We start from the raw sequence: 12,785 nt of genomic DNA on the forward strand, positions 1-12,785 counted from the left end.
ACTATAAGTCCTTGCAAATGAATGTGGATGGTACTGCTACTGAGGGTGGCATCTTCAACGTTGTCTAGTCCCTTTTTAAAATTAGTTATCTATTTGAAGATTGATGATTTCTTTGAGAGCACTGTCTCCATAAACTTTGGGGGAAAAAATCATTAATGTCACCATTCTTCCATCCAAACTTCACCATAAATTTGATGTTCTTGCTTCAGTTTGTTGTTTTGATAGACTTTTCAGACTGATGTCTTAAATTGTTTTTAGTGCCTCAGACTATATAGATGTTTTCATGCCTATTATAACAAATTAGTACGACTTTATTTTGGTGTAAAAAAAATTGAAAACCATATATAGATTCTTCATAATATTTCCACAAACTTTTTTTAATTGCCAGAGAGGATGTACATTTACCAGAGAGAAACAAGTGGGAGAAAACACTCCCTGAAGGGACATGTCAGTCCACAATTCTGTCTCTTCCATTTGTCTTTCCCGTTGAGATTTTGGGTACACATACACATGTACCTGGCATGTTTTCCAAGCTGTGAAGATTGTAGAGACCCCTTGTTTTTAGTATGTTGACTTCTCGAGACATATCTTCAAGTGATTATTAAGGAACTTGATTGCAGTGCTGGGGCTATTCCAACTAATTTAGACATACCATTCTGTTTTCTCTTTTAAAAAGGTTTTAGCCTGAGGGCATGTGTGCTCACTAGAGAGAGGAAAAGTGAGAAATCATCTCTCCCACTGTCTCCCATGGCCACACTATAATCCCTTCCCCGTTCTCCTCTCAGGTTCTTGGGCATGCACGCACATGCACCTGGTGTGATTTTTCAAGTCACCAGGTCTGGGGCTTGAACAGCTTTGGATATGTGGGAGTCCAGCGACGTAACTGCTATGCCATCTGCTCATAATTTTTTGGGGAGATTTTTGCTATAGGTTGTGTATACTTGCTTAAGAGACAGAAAGTGAGAAATCACCCCTACAAGGGGGAGGGGAATGGCCATGCCTCAATGGCTTATCCATGCTCTCAGGATTTGGGGCACACATGGACATACGCCCAGTGTAAGTTTTAAGTTGCTGGGTCTGGGACTCAAATGGTGTAACTGTTATGCTATCTGCTGGTCCCTAGACACACCTTTTTTTTTTTTTTTTGGGGGGGGGGAGGTTTTTGCTATAGGGCACATGAGCTCACCAGAAATAGAGATTCAGAGAGACAGAAATCAACCCCCACAAGGGGCGGGGGATGGGGATGGCCATGCCACAATCCTTTCTCTTCCATTCTTCTTGCAGGATTTGGGCACTCACGCACACGCTCCCAGCATGAGTTTAAGCCACTGTGTCTGGGACTGCAGTCAACTACATGGGAGTCCAGTGACGTAGCCATTACGCCATCTGTTGGTCCCCTCTTTTATTATTTCTGTTGAAATATGCTGCTCAAATCCTTGGGCTTTCATTAATTGTCAGGATGCATATGCTCACCAGAGAGAGACAGAAGTAGACAGACCCTTCCAGTGGGGTATGCTCACGCTACAATTCATTATCCATCCTTTTTCCATTCATTTCTCCATTCTGTTGGGATCTGGGCCATGAAAACATATTACCTGGCATGTTTTTCAAGCGACTGGGGCCAGGATTTGAACCATAATCAGTCATGTGAGATCTGGCTCCTTTAACCACTAAGCCAACCCTGAAGAGCATTAATGTCTGAAATTTAATGTCCTTAACATTTTACATCATTACTCTTGGGTTGCATTAAGGATCAGAATGGCTATAAATATACAGTTGGGGAAAAGGTGAGTAATGTCTTTTTGCCTAAGGTAATTATCCCATTACTTAGGCTAGTTAAGCATGAACTATCCTGAGTATGATTTGGTTTTATATAATTTTTTTTTTTTGAGAGATTTTCACTGTAGGGCACGTGCGCTCGCCAGACAGACAGAGAGAGACATAGAGACAGAAAGCGAGAAATCACCCCCCAGGGGGGATGGTCATGCCGCAATCCCTTCTCCTCCATTCTCCTCTCGGGATCTTGGGCACGCATGCACACGCGCCCGGCGTGAGTTTTAAGCCACCGGGTCCGGGACACGAACCGCGGTCGACTACGTGGGAGTCCAACGACATAGCCATTACGCTAACTGCTGGTTCCCGATTTGGTTTTATATTTTTAAAATTATATCAGTGTGGGAATTGAAGTATCAGTGTTCGCTATAGAGTAGTACATTATTATTTAAAATCTGTTATAAAGTCATAATCATTGTTACTTGTTGGTATGGATTCTTTACTTATCATCCATGTAAGTGTTGAGTGTAAATCAGTTTCTTCTACCAGATCAAATGAACATTCTCTCTCAGGGGTGCCTTGATCCTGGTTGAGGGTGTTAGTATGCTTCTGAAATTCCCTGAGACTTTTTTCTTTTAATTAAAGAATTATTTTATTTAACTTTGTTTTTAATTTGACCAGAGAGGTACTGAGGGAAAAATAAAGGGAGGGAGGGAGGGAGGGAGGGAGGGAATGTGAGAAAGCAAGCCGCCAGGTCTGGACCTGAACTGCAATTGGCCACATGGGAATGTGGGAGTCCGGTGCCCTGAACCACCATGCCACCTGCTGGCCCCTACCTAGATTTTTTTTTGGGGGGGGGAGAGGTTTTCACTATAGGGCGCGTGCGCTCGCCAGATAGAGAGAGACATAGAGACAGAAAGCGAGAAATCAGCCCCTAGGGGGGATGGTCACGCCGCAATCCCTTCTTCTCTCGGGATCTTGGGCTTGCATGCACGCGTGCCGGGTGCCGGACGCGAACCACGGTCGACTACGTGGGAGTCCAGCCATTATGCTAACCGCTGGTTCCCTTCCTGCCCAGATTCTTGATCTTATCATTTCTAGTTCTGATTTTCTTCTCAATGCCCCTTTTCTAGCAAATACTATCAGGCTATATTTTTTTCTTTTTTCTTTTTTTAAAATTTCATTTATTTAATTTTTTTTATTACTTTAAAATTTGCTATAGGGCACATGCACTCACTAGAGAAAAAGTGAGAAAGCAAGCCACCAGGTTCTGGCACTGGAACTTCATTAGGCTCTGTGGGAGTCCAGTGCCTTAAGCACCATGCCACTTGCTGGCCCCAGGTTATATTATTATAAAACAATAACCACTGAGCTGACCCTGCTTGCTGTGATTAGCAGTCTGTAGAAGATACTGGATTTTGGGGGCCAGTAGGTGGCATGGCGGTTAAGGTGCTGGACTCCCACATGTCTAACCACGGTTCAAGTCCCGGACCTGATGGCTTGCTTTTGCACTCTCCCTCTTTCTGTCTTTTTATTATTGAAGAATAATAATAAACTAATAAAGTTTTAAAATCTTATAAGAATTATTTTATATAACGTTTTTATTTAAATTTGACTAGAGAGGGACAGGGTAAGAGAGAGGGAAATTGAGAAAGCAAATTACCGGGTCCGGGACTTGGTCGGCCATGTGGGAGTTCAGCATCCTTAATTACCACTCCAATTGCCAGACCCAATAAATAAATCTTAAAAGATATTGGATCCCACATAGCTGACAAGGGTCCAGATCCTGGCCCCCTAACTGCATTATTTTGGGTAATGTGATTTTAATGAAACCAAAATTTGTTTTACAGTTTATCTTTAAGAGATTTTAACTACCTGAAGCACAGCTTGTCATATTTTTGACGTAGGACTATCTCCTACTTTTATTTAGGGCGAACTTTCTGACCAAGTATACAACTACCCAGAGGGCCTAGGAGAAGTGCTGTATAGAGAGCAGTTCGACTTCAACGCTGAGCCACCTTGGGAACCTAGCTGATGATAGGGGGGTTCCATCTCCTGACTTGTCCATGTAAGTATTTCCACATCTGTTGGGGTCTTGTAAAGTTGAAGTGAAAGAGAATGCTGTGTTGTTTAGTATTTTTCAAAATGTGAAATGGTATTTACTTCTTTCAGTGCAGTGACCCTTGAAGCCCTTTTTAAAGTTTTAAAATGGATTTAATGATTGCAGTTTACAGATTTGACTGATTTCTTTGTTTACATGACTGGATCACTTAGCTTTTACTTTGCCTTGAATATATCACAACTATTACTGTGTTTAATATAAATTGGAAAGAGTTTAGATTTAAGATGTAGTTAATCATTATTATTTTACTTACTGAACTCAAGTATTCAGGCTTGATCAAAATAATTTAAGAACTTTTTTTTTTTTAAAAAAAATCACTTTATTTAACTTATTTTTATTTGACCAGAGAGAGCGGGGGAGGGAGTAAGGAAGAGGGAGGGAAAGTATGAATGCAGGCCACCAGGTTAGAATTGGAACCATGGTCCGCAATGTGGGTGTTTAGTGCTTTTAACCACCACGCCACCTGCCAGCCCAGAAAAATCAAGAATTTTTTAAGTAGAGCAAAAAATTCTGCTTTCATTCTGTTCAGTGAAGTTATACTCCAAAGCAAGGGATATGAAAGATGAATCTTAGTTCTTGTTTTTCTAGTTAGGGACATCTTGCCTGACTAAATGACTTTCTGGAGTTTATATTCTTTTTCACTGACTTTATATAAAATAATTTGTCTTTAGAAGACTTGCTGAAAGATGATATATGTATATCACAATGCCACCTTCCAAATAGATTTTCAAGGATAGTTTTTAGGTTTTGACAAAGGGTACATCCATTTGCCAGAGAGGGAGGGAAAGTGAGAACTCACCCCTGGGGTGGTAGTGGCCACACCACAGCCCGTTTTCTTCCATTTTCCTCTCAGGATTTTGGACACACACACGTTCTTGGTATACTTTTCAAGCCACTGGATCTGGGATTTGAACCATGGAGTAAGCCGTGTAGAATCCAGTGCCTTAACTTCTATACGACCTCCTGGCCCTCAATGATAGCTTGTTTCTGATTTTCTGTTTCTGGATTTGACTTTAGCATTGTGCTTTTTGCAAAATATTAATTCCATAGTAATCTATTCTTTGAATCTGAGGTACTAGATTTTTATAGTTCATTTAAAAATCTTAACAGTATTTAGATTTCTTGCTATTGAAAATTTGTTTTCAGTGTGAAATTTAGATGTTTTTCTATTGACTGGAAACGGAAAGAATTGCTTTCTCCTCTGTATATTTTGGGCATGTTCACACACACACCCACCTGAGTTTCAAGTCGCTGGGTCCAGGATTTTAATCACAGTTGACCGCATGGGAGTCCAATGCCTTAACCACTACTCCACCTGCTGGACCCAAAAGGTCTAAAGTCTTAAAACTAACTTTCTCTATGTGATCTAACCAATTTAGGAAGAAAAGTTGACCTTAATCTGTGGTGATTGAGGCTAATATTATTTTTACTAATCCCAATTACTGTTTATATACCTACATTGTTGGAAATATTGTAATTGCAGGGTCCTGACTTACTCTTCTAGAGAGTGTTACTTAACACATTTATTTATGTGTGTGTATACACATAAATAAACTATATGTACTACATTACTGTTTGAAAATCAGAGAAATTGTGAGTTCAGAAAGATACCTGGTCTACGGCCACCTGGTGATGTGGAGGTTAGGGGGCAGAATCCCAAATGTCCAGCTATGGGGTTCAAGTCCCAGGCCTGACAGCTTGAAAATCAAGCCAGGGTGCAACATGCACATGTCCAAGAGTATCTTTAACTAAAATTAGTAAAAATGGCAACAGAAAATTCCACATTCCAGAAGTGTATCATCCTTAGGTATCAGTAACAATTTACCATACTGGACACTGAAATCCTGTGGTGGAGCCATAGTACTACTTGGAAATGGTTAAAAGGTCTTGTAACAGTGGCCTTCTTGGAATTTACTTGGCACACAACATTGCAAAGCATGTAGCTAAATGAATTCCCTTTGAACTATTACACTCTGATGCCGGAGTAGGATTTCTGGGCAGGTGGTCTGAGCTCTAGGATTTTATTTCAAGTTAGATTTGGAATCAGATAACCATCTGAACTTTAAAATAGTTCATTCCATTAAGTTTCTGGAAATAGTTGTTTACATAGTAAATCTGTTTCTTTGAAAACTTTTCTATTGAATATGTATCTGATGTAATATGTCAGCACTGTAAAATAAGTAGGCAAATATTTTAGTGTCAGTATCTCAGGTCAGTGTGATGTGTCCCAAATAGCAGAAAAGCTTTTGGATGTGTGTTAAAAAATGTCTTAGGGCTTTACGCTGGAGTAGTTTTTCCGGTGGGTTGGTTTTCTATTTCAGCTATATAGCTCAAATTATAATTAGTAAATTAGCCTAATAGAAAACTTTTCAGAACTTTAGTCTATGAAACTAAATTTACTCTTTTTTTAAGAATGACTTATTTTACTTATTACTATTACTTTTTGATTTGCTATAGTCGTCAGAGAGAGGGAAACTGAGAAAGGAAGCCACCCCAGGTCTGGGACTGGAGAGAGCAAGAGTGTGTGTATAATGAGCACCCTTTGCTGGGTCTGGTCATGCTGTGGTCTCTTTCCTCCAGCCCACTAGCCATTAGCTCTTGGGAACTCATGCCTGGGCCAATTATGGGTTGACCTGGCTGAGGAATGAAAGGATGGTTGCCATGTGGGATCCAACTACTCTCTCTTAAAAATGTTAAAAATTTGGGACCAGCAGATTGCGTAATGGTTACACTGCTGGACTCCCATGTGGTCAGTGTGGTGGTTCAGGCCCCACACCCTGCGACTTAAAACTCACACCGGGTACATGTGCATGTGTATCCAAAATCCTGAGAGGAGACTGGAGGAAAGGGGATTGCAGCGTGGCTATAATAAAGAAATTTTTTTTGGATCCTGTAAATGGATACTTAATGCTTACTTAAATTTTGTTTCTTTTAAAGCTAGGCCAGCAGGTGGCATGGTGGCAAAGGCACTGGATCCCACATGGCAGTTTGAGTTCTGGATCCAGTGGCTTTAAAGTCACACTGGGCCACATGTCTTGTCTGCATGCTCATAAATAATCTTGAGAAAGGAATGAAGGAGAGGGGATTGCTGTGTGGCCATCTTCACTGAAGAGTGATTTCTCACTTTCCTTCTCTTTCTCTGGCAATGCAAATGCCCTAAGGCAAAAAAAAAATCTTTTTCCACTAGGCTGTCATTAGGTTACTGTATGTTCATGTTCTTGTAGGAACATCATAGAACATCAGGATTTTAAATACTGTGCTCTGTCTTTTTATTATTATTTATTATTATTTTTTAATTTCCTATAGGGCATGTGCGCTCATGAGAGAGAGAGGAAGAGAGAATATGAGAAAGCAGACAGCCAGGTCTGAGACTTTGAGCCAGAGACTTTGAGCCACATTAAGACATGTGGGAGTCCAGCACCTTAACCACCATGCCACCTGCTGGCCTCTTATTTACTGTCTTTTATTTTGAAAAAAGGTTGATATATTTTTCTGTCCTAGTTTCATTAGGAAAAAAATTTAATTGCCAAATAGTGCATGGGTTTGACAAATAGAGAGAAGGGAGTGGGAGGAGAAAGCATCCCAATGAGGTGTAGTCATGTCTCTCAGTTCCTTCTCTATTTCTTTATCCGGCCAGGATATGGGGCATCCTAACCACATGTGCTCAGGTTTGACTAAAAAGTGTCACGATAGGATTCAAACTGCCATTGGTCACGAGGAATCCAGTTCACGTAGCCACTAGACTGTGGTACCTGTCTTCTGATTATTAGTAATTAAACATGCCTTTATAGAAGCTGTCCTATCTAAATAAGGATTTTTTCTTTTTTTCTTTCATTTATTTATTTTTACATTTTTCCACAAACATTTACTTTGCATAGCAAAAAATTTTAGCTCATACTCCATAATTCTTGACAGTTTACAAACAACTTTCAAAATTTCAAAATACTGAATTTTAAAGATAATGTTCAAAATGTCTTATAATTTTGTATACTAAATAAGGATTTTAAAATTTTAATCAAAAGGTAGTTTTTGTGTTTGCTAGAATGTCTTCCTCATGTTTCACTATTATCAATAAGGGAGATTGTAGACCCTGATTGTTGAAAAAACGTGAAATTTTAGTTTCAGTGTTTGATAAAAGATACTGTGATGCAAGCATATTCAACAGAGCACTTATTAATGGTGGTCGATGGTTTTAAACCAGAAAGATGAATATAACTACTATCATTGAAATACACAGATTTTCAAATGTGTGTACCCCTTAGTATGCATAAAGTAGTATTTAGTTGTGTCTCACTGCTTTTGTAAAGTAGCATAAAAATATCTGTACAAGGATAATATGAATAAATAGCATGTTAATAGATAAAAGTTTTGTTGACATGGTATTCTTGCTTTGGACAAATTTAGAATGTTTTCTAGGAGGGCCATAAAGATTGGAAAGCAGTGTAGACCATATTCTCTTCCTCTTTTTCCTTCCTTCTTTCTTTTCTTTTTACTTTTGCTATGAGGATGCGTGTGCTTGCTATAGAGGAACAATGTGAGAAAGTACCCTCTGGTGGAATGGCCATGCTTCAGTCTCTTTTGGGATTTTGGGTATGCTTGCAGTGCTTATTCTTTTCAAGATCACTGCATCTGGGACTTGGACTTTACAGTGGGCTATGTGCGATCCAGTCATCTTAACCACCATGCCACCGCTGGTCCTAGACCATTGGGAGGGGTAAAATGGTAATTACATTTATTACAGAGAATAGTTGAGATGAGGAAGTTAACAGTGGCTACCAGTCTGTGTATTCTGTTACATTTTTTAAACCAGAGTCCTGTTTCATTTGTTTATTTTGGATTTCCTGTCTCCCTACCATCCCTAAATACCCATATTGGGACACTTTGATTAGAGTAAGTTAGATATTGCATATACTTGAGAAAGATTTGTGAAGTGTAAAATATAGGTAAGTGGCAGGCTACTGTTCAGATCTGACCATTGATTAAATAAGCATAAGGAGGTTTTGTCCATCAATTCCATTCCCAGGCCATTCATGCCCACTTTAATCCTGAGAAGAGAATGAAGGAGAGGGAAAAAGCTAATTTAGGCAGATTTGGTGCATATGCTCGCTAGAGAGACAGGAAGCAAGAAATCACCCCCTCGGGGGCATGGCCACACCGCATTCCCTTCTTCTCCATTCTCCTCTTGGGATCTTGGGCACGCACACACACATGCCCAGCATGAGTTTAAGCCACCGGGTCCGGGACTTTGAACTGTGGTCAACTACATGGGAGTTCAGCGACATAGCCATTATGCTAACTGCTGGTCCCTCTAACCCAGTGTTCTTTACACTATGGCTTTGATAAGAAGTATTTGTATTGTATACCAAGTTTTAAGTATTAGGCTGGTCAGTTCAATCCACACAGGATATTCCCAGCCACCAAGAGGTTTTGAAATGCCTGTAATTTTGGCTAACTTGCAGAAGCCAAAACTAAATTCTTTTGGAATGCTTGGCTCTGAAATTTTGCCCTATATAGGCACATTATTTCAAGTCTGTTTTCAAGACTTAATTACTGTGGGGTTTTGTTACCTTCTGTTTATTTAATGCTGTCTTTGGCTTCTTGTCAATTGATTTTTGATACTTCGAGCAGTGGCATTTTGGAGACAGTGATTTTTGTTTTTTTGTTTTAAGTCTATAATCTGTGTGGACTCAATCTTTAGAAGTTTGAAAATTCTGAGGGCAGCAGATGGTGTAATGGTAATGTTGCTGGACTCTGACGTAGTCGATCACTGTTCAAGTCCTGGACCCAGCAGCTTAAAATTCACACTGGACACATAAGTGTGTGTACCCAAAATCCCAAGAGGAGAGTGGGGAAGGGATTGTGGTATGGCCATCCTCTTGCGGAGGGGGGTGATTTCTTACTTTCTGTCTTGAGTGAGTGCGTGCATTCTATAACAAAAATCTTTTTTTTAAAGAAAATTATAGATCAGTAGCCATTAGGCAGATAGCCATTTTAATTTAATTTTTCAGTTGTATGAGTGCCCCCGCCCCTTTTTTTTTTTTTTTGTGGGTGGGGGAGGTTTTGGTGTTGGGGAGTTGCGCTTTGCTGTAGGGCATGTGCACTTGCCAGAAAGAGATAGACAGAAAGCCAGAAATCACCCACCAGGGGGAATAGCCACGCCACAATCCCTTCTCCATTCTCCTCTCAAAATCTTGGGCACGCAAGCACGCGCGCCTTGCGTGAATTTAAGCCACCAGGTCCGGGACTCGAACTGCGGTCGACTACATGGGAGTTCAGTGATGTAGCCATTACGCTAACTGCTGGTCCCAAAAGATCTTATCTAAGTATAGTATTTAGTGTATTATCTAGGTTCAGCATTATCAACATGTTACATTTGGCTTGACTTAAAAATAGAGTATCCTACCTAATATGTTCAGCATGGAAACTGTAGTAAAAAGTCCCCCCCACTCCCCCCCCCAAAAAAGTTTTCAAAATGAGATGCCTTTTATTCACAAGTCAATAAGGAAAACTAAAAACGGTAGAAAAATATGCAAGACTTAAATCGTTTGCCACTAGCAGTTCTACTCATAGGCTTGGGTCTTAGGCTGTAGCACTCTAGATCAGTGTTACATAAACTGTCAGCAGGATAGACTCTCTTGCACAGAATGTAAGGTAGGTAGCATGTTGTCAGACACTGTCACACAGTAGATTAAAACAGGTAAATAACAAGGAAATGGTCAGGAAAAGCCTGAATATTCTAGGGGAGATTTGCAGGGCCCTCTAAGATAAGTTTGCCTTGAGGACAAGGGGACAAGGTGGGCAATGACATCTGCCCCTATGTAATGAAAATATTAAGTGCATTTACTTATTTATTTGTTTATTTTTTAAAGAGTAGTAGCCTTTTGTCTATTTAATTTTATTATTTTTTAAAATTTAATGAGAGGGGACCAGCAGGTGGTGTGATGGTTAAGGTGCTGGACACTCCCACATGATCAACCACAGTTTAAGTCCCAGACCTGGTGGCTTGCTTGCTCTCTCCCTCTCTCTCTCTCTCTCTCTCTCTCTCTCTGGCCAAATTAAAAGAAATGAATGAATGAATAAATAAATAAATCTTTAAAAAATAAAAATAAAATTTAATGAGAGAACTGGGGAGAGAAAGAGAAAAAGGCGAGAGAAAAGGAGAGAGCAAGTCCCCAGGTCCAAGACTTGAACTGGGGTCAGCCACATGGGAGTTCAGCACCTTAACCACCACACTACCTGCTAGCCCCTAGTGCGTTTATTTAAAGGATTTTTCCCTATGCTGCAATGATACCTGAAAAAAGAAAACTTGAAATTAGTAACTTACGCACTTCAGGTTGTATTACAAGTTACCTTTAATATTGTCATGTCATAATTACCAAAAGAGATGTCAAGTATTTTGCAGATGTACACACACTTTATTCAGATTAAAAATATGTAGTCTTCACATTGAAAAGTCATGATACTTTTTTTTTTCCCCAAGAATTATTTAACTTTTAAAATTTGACCAAAGAGGGACAGAGAGAGAGGTGAAGTGAGAAAGCAAACCACCAGGTCTGGGACTCGAACTGTGGTTGGCCATGTGGGGAGTCCAGCACCCCTAACTGCCACACCACCTGCTGGCTCCAAGATAAATTTTTTTAAGTGAGCCTAATCATGTCAGTTCCACACATAAAAGTAACACTGCTGTAAAAAGCCTGTATTTTGTTTACTCACTAGGAAATATATTAATATTTATTGTGAAACATTTTGATTGGGCAGCCTTTATATTAGGCACTTCAAATTTAGTGTATTGAGCTTGTTTCCTTAAGGAGTTGGTGGTGTTATTTTGTTTTAATTTTGTTTTTTTTTTCCTATTGTATTTTTTAGTTATCTTCGGTCTTTTTCTTCACTAGTCACCTTTAGTGTTCTTTCTTTGGGATATTCGCTATTTTTCAACTTCCTCACCTAAAAACTAAATTTTCAGGAGTTTATCATGTTGCTAGCTCTCTAGTTATTGTGAGTTGAAACGAACCCTGTCTCAGTTATCCTAACTAAATGTGGGCTGTTGTTTATGTCCATCACTTATTTTTGGTCCAGTAAGGCAAACATTTATATAATCTTATGATTTTACCAAATTAATTAGAAATTCCTACCCATTGGTTTCAGTTTGTAACTTCCTAGCATTACTTTTTTGTTTTAATGGTTCAGACTACTTCAGGCTTCACTTTTGCAATGCCAGAGTCATCCTATAGAAGCCTCTTCTAGTGCACTTCTGGTCAATTACTTCTGTAGGTACTCTGTGTGGTAAGTAATACATTTCCTGTTGTAGGTAGAATGCAGAGAGGACTTCAACAGCATTGTCTATTTTTAACGCTGTGAACTGAAGTCACCAAATGCCTATGTAGAAAATAAAGGTTGGAGTGATGTTGGGCATCTTCAGAGCAACAGTAGTAGTATACATTTCAAAATATATTTAAGTTCTCAAAAGTTGATTAATACAAGTCCTTTTAGAAAAGGAGTTGATTTATGAAAGTTGAGCTTCCTGCTTAGGTATCTCTGAAACAATATTCTCAACTTTTCAGCTCTCCCTGTTCTACTTCCAGGGAGGTCTTCACTTCAGAAATCCAAGACTCATATTCATCCAGCTTGGTGTCAAGTGGGCTGTTGCTGCCAGAATTATCTTGTGATTATTTGAGAGATGTGTCAGTTTCTTCTGAAGTATAATCAACTGTAGAAGCCTTTGTAGCAGGTGTGTAACAAGGCAAGTGCCCACAGCTGCTGCAGCCACTACTCTGGAGCTACCTTCTTGGTGAACATGAGGACTCAGCTGCCTCATGAAAAGCTCCAGGGAGCAGGGTGTGGTTCTTTGGAGCCCTTTGTTTCTTTGGCAGCTCTTCATGGATAATGTATT

The 12,785-nt window shown here is 39.6% G+C and overlaps 1 protein-coding gene across 5 annotated transcripts in view; it reads left to right on the plus strand.

The window, feature by feature from the left end:
• The first annotated feature begins 3,703 nt into the window (after positions 1-3,703).
• AZIN1 (antizyme inhibitor 1) overlaps positions 3,704-12,785 on the plus strand; it is a 29,785-nt gene continuing 20,703 nt past the window's right edge. For 4 of the 5 annotated variants that reach the window (XM_006145575.3, XM_027770698.1, NM_001291749.1 and 1 more), the window contains exon 1: positions 3,704-3,841. The gene's annotated coding sequence lies outside the window, so the exon portion shown is untranslated. Of the gene's footprint in view, positions 3,842-12,477; positions 12,624-12,785 lie in introns of all 5 variants that reach the window. The other variant, NM_001301797.1, reaches the window with a different exon arrangement.

This window comes from Tupaia chinensis, unplaced genomic scaffold (assembly GCF_000334495.1).
Source record: "Tupaia chinensis unplaced genomic scaffold, TupChi_1.0 Scaffold000154_1, whole genome shotgun sequence".
NCBI lineage: Eukaryota > Metazoa > Chordata > Mammalia > Scandentia > Tupaiidae > Tupaia > Tupaia belangeri.